The following is a 13933-nucleotide window of genomic DNA, read 5'->3' as shown; positions in this document are numbered from 1 at the left end:
TGTAAATTAGATGCACACTGTCCTCTGTCCCCATGTTTGCAAAGGGCCCTTGCAGATGGGTGACAGAGAACAATACACAGAATTTTATACAGAAAAGAAGGGTGAGGTGTTACCATGATTGACAGGGGGAACTCTGCTTGGGCAGGGACTGTGCCTCACCTGCTGCTGTCAGCGCTGCCCGGGCCCCAGGGCTCAGAGCAGCATTCCTGCCCTGGCCCACACGTTCCCGGTCTGTGTCCCACGGCCGTGCTCAGTATGGCCACCATGTGGGACGTGTCCCGAGGAGGCCGTGCCAGCTTCTGTGGAGGCCCCGTGCCCTTCCCGCCGCGGCTGCGTCGGCAGCTGCGGGGGCTCCTGCTGCTCTGAGCCCGCAGAGCAGGGCAGCGTTTGCTGATGGGCTGAGCCCTTCCTAAAGATCCTGTTGGGCTGTCTGACACACCTGGGGCAAGGCATTCCTTCCACCCTGGGCCACTCTGGGGGGCTGGGGGTGGCCCCAGGGCAGGTGGCAGTGCGTGCAAGGGCCCTTGGTGACACGGTGCAGCATGGTCACCGTGGAATGGAACGGGACAGGGGATCCAAGGGCCCTTGGTGACACGGTGCAGCATGGTCACCATGGAATGGAACGGGGCAGGGATTCCAAGGGCCCTTGGTGACACGCTCTGGCAGAGGTGTTGGCAGTTACAAGTTACAGTTACACTCCACAGTGCTCGGTGCACACGACGAGAGAGGACGCGAGAGAGCGGTGCTGTGAGGAGCCCTCGCACAGCCACTCGTTCCTTGCTGACCCAGAGCTTTCCCAAGGTATTACTCCTGCAGGTGAGCTCGTGGCCAGACCAGAGCACTTGGTGACCCCTGGCCTTCCCGAGGCATCTCTTCTGCAGCTGCCCTCGAGGGCAGACCGTGGCATTTGCACCATCCTTGACAGGAGTCTCCTGTCCTTGTGGCTGGAGCCCCCAGGACCAGAGTGCAGGACTTGCCGTCCTGTAGCCTTGCCAAGACTTCACTCTTGCAGGTGCCCTCAAGGCACGACTGCAGCACTTGCTGACTCGGACCTTTTCCTTTTCACCTTCTGCAAGCAGCCATGAATCCAGGCAGTGATGTAGAGCACAGACCTGCGAGTGTGCCCAAGCTGGCCTGGGGGAAGGAGGAGAAAGAAGGCCCTGGATCTGCCCCAGCACAGCAGCCTGAAGAGCTGGAGCAGTTCCAGCCACGGCAGAAGGGTGAGTGGCAGAGCTGGGCCACAGGGCTGGTGCCTGCAGCCAGCTTGGCCCCATGCCATGCCATGCCATGCCATGCCATGCCATGCCATGCCATGCCATGCCATGCCATGCCATGCCATCCCATCCCATCCCCTGGGGCCATGCCCATGGACAGGATGGAATAGGGGCCGGGCAGACACCCCACAGCCGTGCTCCGTGCCCTGGGCCGTCGCGGGGCTGTCCCTGCCTGGGCAGCGCAGGGCTGGGCTGTGTTCTCTGGCTTCTCCCGCAGCCCCTCAGCTCGGGCTGCGCTCGCTCTTTGCCAGGTGCAGCCATGCAGCGCACACGAGAGCAGGAACGCACCCGTGGCCGCTTCCGCAGAACAGCGCAGGTACCTGCAGCCATCCCCACCTGGGCTGGGCCTGCTGGCACTGCTCAGCCCAGCACTGTGCTCGGAGCACTCCATGCAGCATCCCGGGCTTCTTGCCCTTCTGCTGCAGATGGTTTGCAAATTCATGAAGAAGATTCGGGAGGAAGAGAGCAGCGCCATGGGCACTGTGCTCAGAGCGTACTCTCCCATCTTCAAAACCAAGACCAGCGCTGCCCTGCTGGATATGCTTGTGGAGGAGGGTCCTTCCAGCCCAAAGCAAGTAAGCAGCCTGTGGCCTGGCTATTCTCCTCCCAGCAATTGCTTGGCCTCCCAAGCCACACCTGCTGCTCCCTGGAAGCCTTTGAGGCCATGGCAGTGTGGTGGCAAGGGAAGCACTTCTCTGGGGCAGCTTGGCACATTCCTTCCTCCGGCAGCTTTCCAAGTCTCCCCTGCCTTTTCCAGGTGCCGGCCATGGTGAGGTTCATCCACCAGTGGCTCGTGGCCAATGAGTTTCCTGAGTACAATCTGTACAGGCCCCTTCTGGATCTGACAGAGGCACAGCCCTCTGACGTGGTGATGGCTCTCCTGCGTGTGGCCCCATTGTGTGACAGGTATGGGGCCCACCTGCCCAGAGGGCTCAAGGCTCAGCAGCCCTTCCCCCTGTGCAGCCTGTCCCAGGTGTCTGACACAGAGAATTCCAGGGCCCTCTGGCTGCTCCCTTTGCCAGCCCTGGCCCCTGCCAGCCCCGCAGCATGCTGCCATGCTTCCCCCCTGCCCCTCAGGGGCCAGTGCCCACAGGGCTGGGCTGCCTGCGTGCTGCCAGTGAGGGGCAGTGGGCAGAGGCAGGGCTGGCAGAGCAGCTCAGCTCCCCGCTGCCGCCCAGGCCACGCTGCTGTGTCCCAGACTCCTCTGAGACAGAGTTCTGACCCCGCAGAGCTGCTCTGGCCATGTGGAAGAGCATCATGTGCTCGCCCAGGACTGCAGAGCCGGCCATGCTCGTGCTCCTCGATGTGCTGGGGAGCTGGCCAGAGCACAGCACATGCACCTCCGATGGGGACCACGCGGCTGTCCTTGCCCTGGCTGTGAGTTTCTGCCTTTGCTGGCCCCAAGGCCACCTCTCCAACAGCTCTCCATCCTCCCTCCCCCACGGCGTCTCCCTGCCTCAGGCACTGGGCTGAAACCTGGCCTCGGGGCAGCTCCAGGGCCACCAGGCCCGGTGCTCCCCCTGTGGCTCTCCGGGCATCTCCCTCCCGTGCTCGGGCCCTGCCACACGGACACCTCGGCACTGAGCGCTTTCTCGGGCTGCTCTGTCCTTTGCAGGCAACCGTGGTGATGTGGAAGATCCTCCAGCTGCCCTGTGTGCCACATGTAGTCACCGTGAATTTCCCCAGCCTCTTTGTGCATCTGCTCTTCCAAGTGCTCTTCAGCACTCTGGATGTGCCAGAGGAGGTCGATACCTTCTGGAAGGGATGCCAGCAGCAACACGGCCTTGCCACCAGCCCCAGCAGGTGCTCCATGCCAGTCCTCCTGTCCCTGCCATGTGCCCAGGGCAGGGGCCAGTGCTCCCAGTGTAACCTCAGCTTTGCTCTGTGCACAGCTTTGCAGAGCAGACCCTCAAGGCCCTGCTCTGCCAACTTCACTATGAGGATGTGGTGGTGGCCATGGAAGACAAGCGTGGCTGGGACACACTGCTCTGTGCTGACACCCACCACTGTGCTGTGGGCGTGCTGGCCAGGTGAGACCCCCTGCTCCCCAGCTGTCCCCGGCATGTGTGCCCTGTGCCCGAGGTGCCCCACACAGTCCCCGTGGCCGTGGGCCAGAAGGCCTTGTCACCAAGGGACGGCCAAGGAGGCTGCAAAAGGCTGGGAGAGGAGCGTGCCCAAGAGCAGCAACCTCCCAGAGGGCTGAGCTGCCCCTTGCAGGGTGGTGGAGAAAGGCCAGAGCTCTGTGAGGCAGTCCTGGGAGAGGTTTGCCCTCGCTGGCTGAGGGCTTTGACTTGTGTTTCCTCCTGTCAGAGAAATGCACCGCGCATCCGAAGCCGCGTGTTCCAGGATTGCGTTCCACCTGCTCGGGCTGCTCAGCAAGGACACGCCGTGCCGGGATTTGGCCGCCCTGGCGTTCCTTGTGGAGGTGAGCCTGAAGGCCGGCGCTGCCTCGCTGAGCTGCCTCCCGGCTCTCTGCCCTCTCTTGGCCGCAGTGCCTGGGACGGAGCCCGCGCCCTGTGCTGCTGCCTGGGCCCGGCCCTGGGCGGTTCTGGGCTCCCGCCGGCCGCTCCCCCGTCACCGGCCTGTGCCTTTCAGATCCTGGAGCACCTGAACTTGAGTGAGTGCCGGGACAGCGTCCTGCAGTTCCTGTCCAAGCACCTGCAGGGCGAGTGCAGGGGGAGGCGTCGCTTGGCACTCCGAGGCCTCGTGGCGCTCGGCACCACCAGTGTCTCGGTGAGAAGAGCGCAGGGGCTGAAGCCGTGCTGCCAGCGTGGGGCTGGGGAAGGCAGTCCCTGGGGCTTGGCTGGCCTTGGGGCACTGGGGCAGCTGCTGCCAGCTCTCCTGCCTCCTGCTGCAGCTGCCCCAGGGCATTGGCACAGGCCTTGGGCCCCTGGGCCCTGTGGCAGCAGGATGGTGTTTCACACACTTGTGTTCCACAAGTAGATGGCCATAAGGATGTGGAGCCTGCATGAGAGGCTCGTGGAGCTCCTGCAGGAAGATGACAGCACCATGCTCAGGATGACCACGGTTCTCCTCAGGGCTTTATTTTTCTGCAATGGTGCCCCAATAACCAGCACCCTCGCCGTGCAGCTGGCTGAGGCGCTCCTGCCACTCTTTGACAACGTAAGGCTCTGAGCCTCCAGCCACGGCCAGCGGGTGCTGCCCGCACACTTTGTGCCCTGTGCACTCACAGGCTGTGCCCAGGTGGGCCTGAAGCAGCTGACGCTGAGGCCTTTCTTCCTCCCATCCATACAGGAGGACAGGGAGGTGCAGTTGTGCTCCATGTTTATCTTCAAGGAGATGCTGGATGTTTTTCCAGAAGAGGAAAAAAAGGTCCTGAAGGCACATGTGCGCCAGAGCCTGGTGCCACTCTTCTTCCACTGCCACGATGAGAACCAGCGAGTGGCAGAGGTGAGGACTCGGCAGCTGCCGCTGGCCCCTGGCAGGGGCTGGGCTGGCCCTGCCCTGGCGCCTCGCAGGCTGCAGCTCCTGCTGGCCTTGGCACAGGGACGGGGTCCTGCGCCCTGGGCTCTGGGGCCATCTCCGCGTCTCTGCTGCTCTCCAGGCTTCTCAGGAAACGCTGCTCTGTGCGGCCGAGTTCCTCAGGACGAGGGATCTTGAACAGCTGGTGAGGAACCAGAAGCTGTGGCAGTTCCCCGAGTGCCTGGTAAGGAGGGCCGGGAAGCTGCAGCCCCAGCCTGGAACAGCCCCTGAGCGCGGTGCTCGGTGTGCGGGCTGGCAGCTGTGCCCCTGCCCGCTGCTGCAGCCCGAGGCCGCGCGGGCTCTGCTCCAGGCTCCTGCGGCCCCAGCCGGGTGCCCATGGAGCCCCGGCCCGGGGGGCTGCAGGGCCAACCCTTCCCTCCTGTCGCTCTCTCCAGCTGGCAGAGGACAGCAGCAGCGTGGCCGAGCACCTGCGCCGGGCCCTGCCCTACCTGCAGAGCCCACAGGAGCCCCTGCGAGAGGCGGCCGTCAGGTTCATGGGTGAGCCACGAGCCGGGCCAGGAGGCCGTGTGGGCACAGGGCTGGCGGCGCTGCTGGCAGGGAGCTGTGCCCTGGGCCTGACAGGCTCTGTGTTCCCAGGGACGGCCGGGCGGTACCTGAGGGGGAGGAAGGAAGAGCTCCAGCTCATCTGTGAGGGTGAGTGAGGGCAGCGGGCTGCCAGCGGGGGCTGCCGGGGGAGCTGCGAGCCCTGCCCCGGCTGCGGAGGGCTCTGCTCCCTGTGCGGACCAGGGCCGGCGTGGGCAGAGCACACAGAGCTTTCAGGGCACCTGGGGGATTCGTGGCCAGCAGCTTCGGGCTGATCCAGCTGGTCCCTGCTCCCTGCTGGCCATGGCCAGAGCCAGCTGGGATGGCCCTGGCACAGAGTCCCCTCGGGTCCCCTCAGATGTGGGAACTGACCATGGCTCTGTTCCTCTCTCTTTCAGCCCTTGAAGGCATGGAAAATGACATCAGTGTCGACGTCGCAAGCCTGGCAGTTCAAACACCATACATCGTCCAGGAAGCAGAGAGAGCTCCATATTCCATCTTTGACAGCCTGCGTGATCGGCTCTGCAGGGCATGGAGGAGACGGCCTCGTCTGTCGAGGCTCGGCTGGCTGCGCTGCTGGAGCTCTGCACAGAGCTGATTCCAGAGGCTCTGTCTGCTGGGGCCACCTGAGCCAGCAGGAATGTTTTGTTTTGTTAAGATTGTTCTTTTCTTTCTTTTTGTTTCTCTTTAGCATGTTAATATAGGATGTGTTGCTATAGACAGACTCCCAGGATCTTTCTTTGGCTGTCCAGGCTCTGCAGGGCTGAGGGGAAGAGGGAGAAAAGGGTTCCTGGGCTCAGCAAGCTGCTCAGGCTTGCAGGGTTGCAGGGAAAATGGCCAGAAGCCCCTTGGCCTTTGGTGGCTCTGATGAAGCCCTTGTGCTGCCCACAGAGCAGATGGGCAGGGGCTGGAGCTGTGGGGATCTCTGTGAGAGCGGTGCCTGGAGATGGCCACAAGCCCTGTCCCAGGCAGGAAGCGCCATCCGTGTCCTCCTGCCCGTGTGTTGCTGGCTGGATTGCTGAGGGCTCCCAGGTGCCTCTTGGTGGGGCTCCTCTGGAGCTCCTGTGGGGCTGTGGCGCTGCTGCCGGGCAGGCTGGCCGGGCTGGGGAGACCCTGAGGGGACGGGGCCACAAAGGGATGAGGGGCTGCGGGAGCCCTGACAGGACAAGGCAGTGGGAAGGCACGAGGGGGACGTGTGAGGGAGAGGGTAACGTTGGCTCGGGGAGGAAAGTGGGTTGGAGCCAAAGAGACCACTCACCCTTATGTTTGTGTGGCAAACAGAGCACGTTTATTCTCAAGCCCTTCCTTCTAAAGGGCCTTTGAAAACCCGGTCTGGATTATTTCACTGCTCTGATCTCTGTGCCCCTTCAGATTCTGGCTTGGGGAATGCCTGCAGCCTTGGGAGAGATGTGATGAGCCAGGCCCCTGTCAGTCAAAGCAGGGCTGGTACATTCACCCCGTACAAGCCAGCCTGCACGGTGACACACGGCACCAGAGTGCGAGGCACAGCTCCGGGAGCTCCCCGGGAACCTCAGCTCTGGGACCACTGTCTGCCCCAAGCTTCAGGGGCTGCAGTGGGAGCCCGGCTTGGCTCTGCCCTGGGGCCATCCTGCAGGGACAGCTGCAAACAGGGAGCATTCCCTGCCACAAAGAGCCAAGGCAGGGCTGCAGGGCAGCTGCTCCAGCCCCGACTGCACTGCTAAGTGCTGTGCTCTGGGGCTGGGGCTCCCTGCACAGGGGACTGCACTGGTGTGCCAGAGGAGACAGAGAAGCTGCAGCTTCAGCCTAACTGAGGTGGGTGGGTGGGCTGGGAAGAGTGGGGAGGCTCAAGGGGATTCACAGAGCTCATCCTGCTGCAAGGATGAGGAAAAGGGAGCGGGAACTCAGCAGTGAGGAGAGCTGGGGGCTGGAGAGCAGCTCTGAATGACACTAAAATCCCACCGGACCTCTGAGACATTGCTGCTCCTCAGCCAGTGACAGGATGAGTCCCTAAGCCTGGGGCTCAGCCTTCCTCATGGTGAGGGGCAACAAGGAAAGCAACAGTGTGATGGAGACTGGAATGGGCTGGGAACTCACTGGGGAAAAAGAAGGAGCAACTGGGAAGTAAAAGGCAGGTGGGGGAGAGAACAGTTCAGAGAAGGGCTGAGGTCCTGCTTGAGCAAGCTGCAAAAAGTCATTTGGGGTCATCCCAGATTGATTTCATTTCAGAAGTTATTGAACAAGTTTACTTTTTGGGTGGCTGCATGTTTTCTTGAGCTGTATTGCTGAAATGCTTAAGCCAGTCTGTGCTGCAGGTCACCCCATTTCTCCTTTGGCTGATTGCAGCCCAGTGCTGAGCTCCAGCAGGGCCCTGGCAGAGCCCAGAGCAGCCTCAGCACCCGCAGAGCCCGGCTGCAAGGAGAGAAACCAGAAAGCCCCGTCAGCTGAAGGCTCCTGTCCCCTTGTCCCAGCCACCCGCGGTGCCCAGGCCATGCTGGCCGTGCCAGAGCTGTGCCCAGAGCTGCCCATCACTGCTGCCTTTGGGAGCAGAGCAGGAGGGCAGGACATGTGCCCAGCCTGCAGCCAGCCACGGCACCTCCAGCCCTCAGCAGCTGCCCAGAGCAGGACGCTCCTGTGCTCACTGCCATCTCCCCAGAGCTCTGATCCCACCATCCCCAGCAGACAGGACCCACCTCACACCATCCCCCGCTGGAAGAAAAGCTGCTCCCAAACGATGCCCTCAGCCTTCTCCAAGGGCACAGCCCATCCACGCTGCAGCTGCTCCTAAGCACGTCCTGATTCAGACTGGACTCCACCTGAAATGCTTCCTCTAGAAAGAAAAACATCAAATTATGGAAAATAGGTTACAGAGAAAAAGGGGAACAAGAAAAAAGGTCAAAAATCTTATCTCTATCAGGGCCCTAAGGAAGGCCCAACCCGTGCGTGCCAGGGAAAAACCCACCATGGGGGAGGGAATCCCAGGCTTTCTCCCTTCCCCTGCACTTCCCCCATGGTGATCCCAAAGCAAACAAGGGCAGTGGAGCAGCCCAAGTCCTTCCTTGCCTGCAAAGGAAAGCAGCCCCTGCACAGGGTCTGGAGTCCCACCTCTGCTCCCACCATGGGGGTTTGTTTGTGTCAGGCTGGCTGCCCCAGCCCAGCCCCAGCCCGGGGCACAGTGGGTGCTGGGGGCTGTTGGCAGGGCCAGGAGCCCACTCCCATTTCATATCCACCCCAGCCCATGTCCCCAGCCCTTCCAAAAGCAGCCTGGCAGCCGACTGAGGGATCAGCTGCATCCGCCCCAGCAAAGGGGGAACCTTTGGTTCCCGGCCAGGCTGTGCAATGCCCAAATCTGGGAGCATTCCCCTGTGTGTGGACTCATCTGCAAACTCCCTGTGGAACCTGGCTTTGGAGGAGGTGTCAGAATCAAAGTCCACCATCTTCAGCCTGCTGGTGGTCAGGTGGAGCAAGAGGTTGTCATCCTTGATGTCCTCACTGTCCCCAGCAGCAGCAGCCCCACCTGGGACAGCTTCTCCAGGGGCTCCTTCTTCCCTGGGCCAGACCAGGCTGTCAGGGCTCTGCCCAGGGCCCCAGCCATCCATGAACCATGGCAGGCAAAACCAGGGGGATGTTGGCCACCAGTGCTTGCCACACCAGGTCTCCAGCTCAGCTCCAGCCCATGAGCTGCGTGTTCCCTTCTGCTGGCCCCTACTCAGAGCTACAGGCAGGACAAAACCTGTCTGGTTGGTTTTGCTACTTAGTGCCAAGAGATGTGTGGAGCTGTTACCTGCCAGGCCCCTGGATCCAACTGTGCATGTGGATCTCTCCCATCTTCTAGGGCAGAGGAACATGGATCATGGAAAAGCTCTTCTAAGGATGGCCTGTTCAAGGGCTGCATGGACAAAACCTCTTAATGACATCCAGGCACTCTGGGGAGAGAAACCAGAAATCACCAGTCATTTAGAGAAGTTGCCCCCTTTTCCCGTGCCCAGGCCATGCTGGGTGTGCTTAGAGGTGGGCCTAAACTTCCCCATGGATTTTCTGTTTGGAGGAGAGCAGGAGAGTAGGACATGTGCCACCTCCTCAGCAGCTGCCAGAGCAGAATGCCCATGAGCTGCTGCTGTCTCCCAGCACTGGTATTGCTCCCGAGGCCAGAGATGAGGATCCACCTTGAGAGAGCCATGGTAGGAACAAGATCTTTCCCCAGATATCTCCTGGCCCCTCCTGAACGGGTGCTTCCCCGTGACCAGGCGGTACAGCAGGAGGCCCAGGGACCAGATCGTCGCTGCCTCGCCGTGGTAGCATTGCTGGTGGATCCCCTCTGGTGGGCTGTAGGACAGGGTTCCTGTGGAACACAGACACAGTTCATCAGGGGGATGCTGCAGCCTCCAGCACCTGGAGGAGCAGCCCCCGCGCCTCCTCCTCCGGCAGGAACCCCCGCTCCGCCAGGAAACCCAACAGGTCCTGGCACCGCTCCGGATGCTCCAGCACCAGCACAAAGCTGTCGGGGAGCTGAAGCCACTCCAGGAGCTGAATGACACCAGCACAGCCAGAGGAGACCTTGTCCAGCAGCGCGATCTCCAGGGCTGCGCTGGTGCCGTGGGGCTGCGGGAGGAGCACGATGCCGTCAGTGGGGCTGATGCCGTGCCGGGGGTCGGGAACCCCTCAGCCAGCCCGGGATGCTCTGCGCCCTGCGCTGGCCCCACGCCCGCTCTCCCTCCAGGCGTCCTGCAGCTCCCACCCTGCCGGGCCCCGGCTCAGCCCCGCCCGGCACGGCCCGGCTTCTGCCGCTGGCCCGGCTCATCACCAGCTCGCCCCGGCGCCGGACGCGGTTCCCTGGCACCCTTTTGATGGCCACCTGCGAGCCGAGGGCAGCAGCGGGCTGAGCTCGCCGCCTGCCCCGCACAGCCCCATCCTTCTCCTCCTTCTCCTTCTCTACCTCCTCCTCCTCCTCCTTCCCCTCCTCCGTGCCCGCCGCCGGCCCCGCCGCTCCCCGGGCGCCGTCCGAGAGCCGCGTGGCCGCGCAGCCGCCGCCGCAGCCGCCGCTGCCCAGCAGCGAACCCGCCGGGGCCGCTCCTGCCGGGCCTCCTGCGCCTTCCCTGAGGGCGGGACGCGGCTGTCAGCGCTCGGCCCGGGCCAGGAGCGGCCCCGAGCGCCGCCCGAGCGCCCCGGGCCGGCCATGCCCCGGCGTTCTCCCCCGGCATCCCAGATTCGCCATGAAATGGGAACCCTGAGCTTGTGGAAGTGCCTGAAAGATGCCCTGTTCCTCTGCAGGGACACTCGGGCTGAGACAGGAGCCGGAGCCCTCTCTGGGGAAGCCTCCTCCGAGCTGGAATTTGTGCCGTCCTAGGAGAGGAGGAGGAGGGGAGAAGGCTGGCGCTGTGTGGCAGGAGCAGGAGGTTTGGGCCGCAGGACATTCCGTCTGCGCCGCTGCCCCGCAATGGGCGGGAACGCTGTGGGGAAGGCTGGGGGACACTGGAGCGGGATATGGATGGAACTGGGGGAAACTGGGAGGGCCTGGGAATGAACTCAGGTGTATTGGGATGGACTGGACTGTACTGGGAGGGACTGGAGGGACACTGGGGCTGTACTGGGCTGTGCTGGGGATGAACTGGGCTGTGCTGGGAGGGACTGGAGGGGTTGAATGGCTGTTCCCACCCGCACTGCCTCCCATTGGCCGAGGCTCACGTCCATCACGGCCCCAACCAATCAGCGCCATGGATCATGGCTTTGGGGGCGGGGCCTGGGGGCTCCGCCATCTTTTCTTTTGCCTACAACTCCCGTCATGCTCTGCGGCCCCATAGAGCCCCATTAAAGCCGGGACTACAACGCCCGTCATGCCCCGCGCTCCACAGAACCCCGGTACCGCCCCCATCTGTCCCATCAGTGTCCCCCAGACCCTCCGGGACCCCCAAGTGCCCTCAGCGCCCATTCAGGACCCCCAAAATTTTACTGGCAAAGTACAAAAGAACAAGAAACTTTGGAAAAGTATTTAATACAAATCCAATCCAACTTAAATCACTTGTCACAGCTGTAACTTCATTCCCTCAGCCCATTTAACCTGGAAACCCCTAAACACTGCAGTTGTTCAGGTACCCAAAACTGTTCCATATAAAGAGCATTAGAAGGAGAGGAAAGAGAGAGAGAGACAGGAAGAGAGAAGCTCCACAGAAAGACACACATGTGGCTCCCAGCTCCCGGGGCTCCAGTGTGGGTGAGACACAAACCCCAGGAGAAGGCAGAGTCCATACCAGGGGCTGACCTTGTGCTCCTTGGTTTTAAGCCCCTGGGCCTTCGTGGGCCTCCCCCCAGCTGGGACTTCTGATATCTCAGGTGTTCAGAGCTGGGTCAGCGCTGTCCCATCTGTGTGACTGATTGACAGCTCAGCCCGAGGTGTCTGGGGATATTGATCTCATCCAGCCTCTGACAGCGACCATGGTGACACTGGGGAACCTCATGGAGCCTCATGGAGCCATGGGTCAGTTGTGACAAGGCAGGTCCAAGGACACCCTGGTGACACTGGGGAACCTCATGGAGCCATGGGTCAGTTGGGACAAGGCAGGTCCAAGGACACCGTGGTGACACTGGAGAACCTCATCGAGCCATGGATCAGTTGTGACACTGTGGGGACCTCGTGGAATCAGAGGGGACCATTGCAAAGCTCCCATGGATCCAAGGGCCCAGGGTGACACTGTGCAGCCCAGAGTGTCATGGAGGAGCCATTTTAACACTGTGTGTCCCCATGGAACCAAGGGAACATGGGACAGGCTGATGCCTTAAGTTTTAGCTTCCATATTTTCCCAATTCTGTGCTGTATCAGTCTGTAACTCTGAACTTCATGCAGAGTGTCAGCAAGTTCTCTTACAGTGCAGTCAGACAAAACAATCCTTTTCCAGCCTGAGAACCAAGGACACCGCTGCAGCTTCAGGCCCAAAAATTGAAAACACCAGCGAATTGAGGAGAGCAGACTGGGAGGGTGGGGCTGCATAATCTGAAGGTGTAATTGGACAATTAACCCCAATATGGAAATGAACCAAATCTTACAAAAGTGTGTAAACACGTGACCTGGCGTCCATCCTGGGTGTACCCTCAGCCAGGCCCTTGTACTGCCCAGGTGAATCCTTTGAAGGCCTTTTTAATAAATCCCCACTTTACTCCTGTAACACTGTCCAGCCTCTGCTCTAGGTGGCCTCTCAAGGCATCAAGGCCTGGCTGGCTGGGCCACCTGGGGGCCACCTGACAGGTCCAGCTGACCTTGGCATGTCCAGGGCTGCTGCTCATCTGCCCCTGGGGCACTGGGGCTCGGTGCTCTCCTTCCTGTGAAAAGAACTGTCCTTCTCTTCCAGGTGCCCATGGCCAAAATTTGGATTCCTCTTCTTAGTTTGCTTCTATGCAAAGATTGTTCCCAGATGAAATCTGCCAGGACAGACAGGTCTGGCTGGCTTGGGCACCCAGGGGCCACCTCTCATCTTCCTGTGAAACACTGGGACCCTGTGCTTTTCTTTCTTATGGGAAAAAAGCACCTTTCACATCCAGGCACCCATGGCCAAAGTTGGGAATCCGCCTCCAGGATTCCCTATATCCAGGGATTTCTCCCAGGTGAAAGCTTCCAGGAGAGACAAGTCTGGCTGGCCTTGGTTTCCAAAGAGCTGATTCTTGTCCGCCTTTGAAACACTGGGGCTTTGTGCTTTCCTTTCTGATGAAAAGAACTCTTCTTCCTGCCCAGGTGCCCATGGCCAGAACTGAGATTCCACCTTCAAAATTCTGAATATCCCAGGATTTCCCCCAGATGAAAGGTGCCAGGAGAGACAGGTCTGGCTCTCTTGGCCTATGGTGACCACCACTCATATCCTTCCAAAACACCTGGGCTCCATGCTTCTCTTTCCTATGGGAAAAACCATCCATCTCCACAAGATGCCCATGGCCAAAGTTTGGAATCCTCCTCCAGAATTCCCTAGGTCCAAGGATTTCTCAGTGACAAAAGCTGCCAGGACAAACAGGTCGGAATGGCCCGGCCTCCCAGGAGCCTTCTCTCTTCTGCTTCTGCCCCTGCAACACTGGGGCTCTGGGCTTTCCTTCCTATGGAAAAGAACCGTCCTTCTTAGCAATGCAGAAATGGCCGAAATTGGGGTTCCACCTCCCAAATTCCTTATATCCAAGGGTTGCTTTCAGAGAAAAAAATACCACAACGGAGAGGTCTGGCTGCCCTTGGCCTCTGATGGTCATCTTTCATCTGCCCCTGAAACACCAGTGTTCTGTGCTTGTCTTCCTATGGAAAAGAACCGTCCTTCACCTCCAGGCAGCAGGTCTGAAACTGGCATTCCACCTCTAAAATTCCCTATATCCAAGGACAAAATCTGCCAGCACCATCTGATCTGGCTGCCCTTGGCCTCTGGTGGCTGTGGCTCATCTGCCCCTGCAGCACTGGGGCTGGGTTGTTCCCTTCCTGTGGAGACCATGGTGGCATGGTGAGGACCTGCTGGAACCATGGAGTCCATTGTGACACTTTGGGGCCATGGTGACACCACGGGGCTCCATGGAACCCAGAGACCACCATGAATCTGTGGGGCCTTGTGGAACCATGGAGACCATTCCGACCCTTCAGGGCCTGGTGTCACCAAGGGGGATTGTGACACCTCAGGGCCTCCTGGAAACAA

At 60.9% G+C, this 13933-nt stretch overlaps 1 protein-coding gene across 1 annotated transcript in view; it reads left to right on the top strand.

Moving 5' to 3' along the window:
- Positions 1-13933, top strand: part of LOC144246558 (uncharacterized) — a gene marked incomplete at its 5' end in the record, with an annotated part of 597045 nt that overhangs the window by 519698 nt on the left and 63414 nt on the right.

This window comes from Lonchura striata, chromosome 6, assembly GCF_046129695.1.
Source record: "Lonchura striata isolate bLonStr1 chromosome 6, bLonStr1.mat, whole genome shotgun sequence".
NCBI classification, from domain to species: domain Eukaryota; kingdom Metazoa; phylum Chordata; class Aves; order Passeriformes; family Estrildidae; genus Lonchura; species Lonchura striata.
Note: the sequence above shows the minus strand (reverse complement) of the source record. Positions and strands in the feature narration are given on the sequence as shown.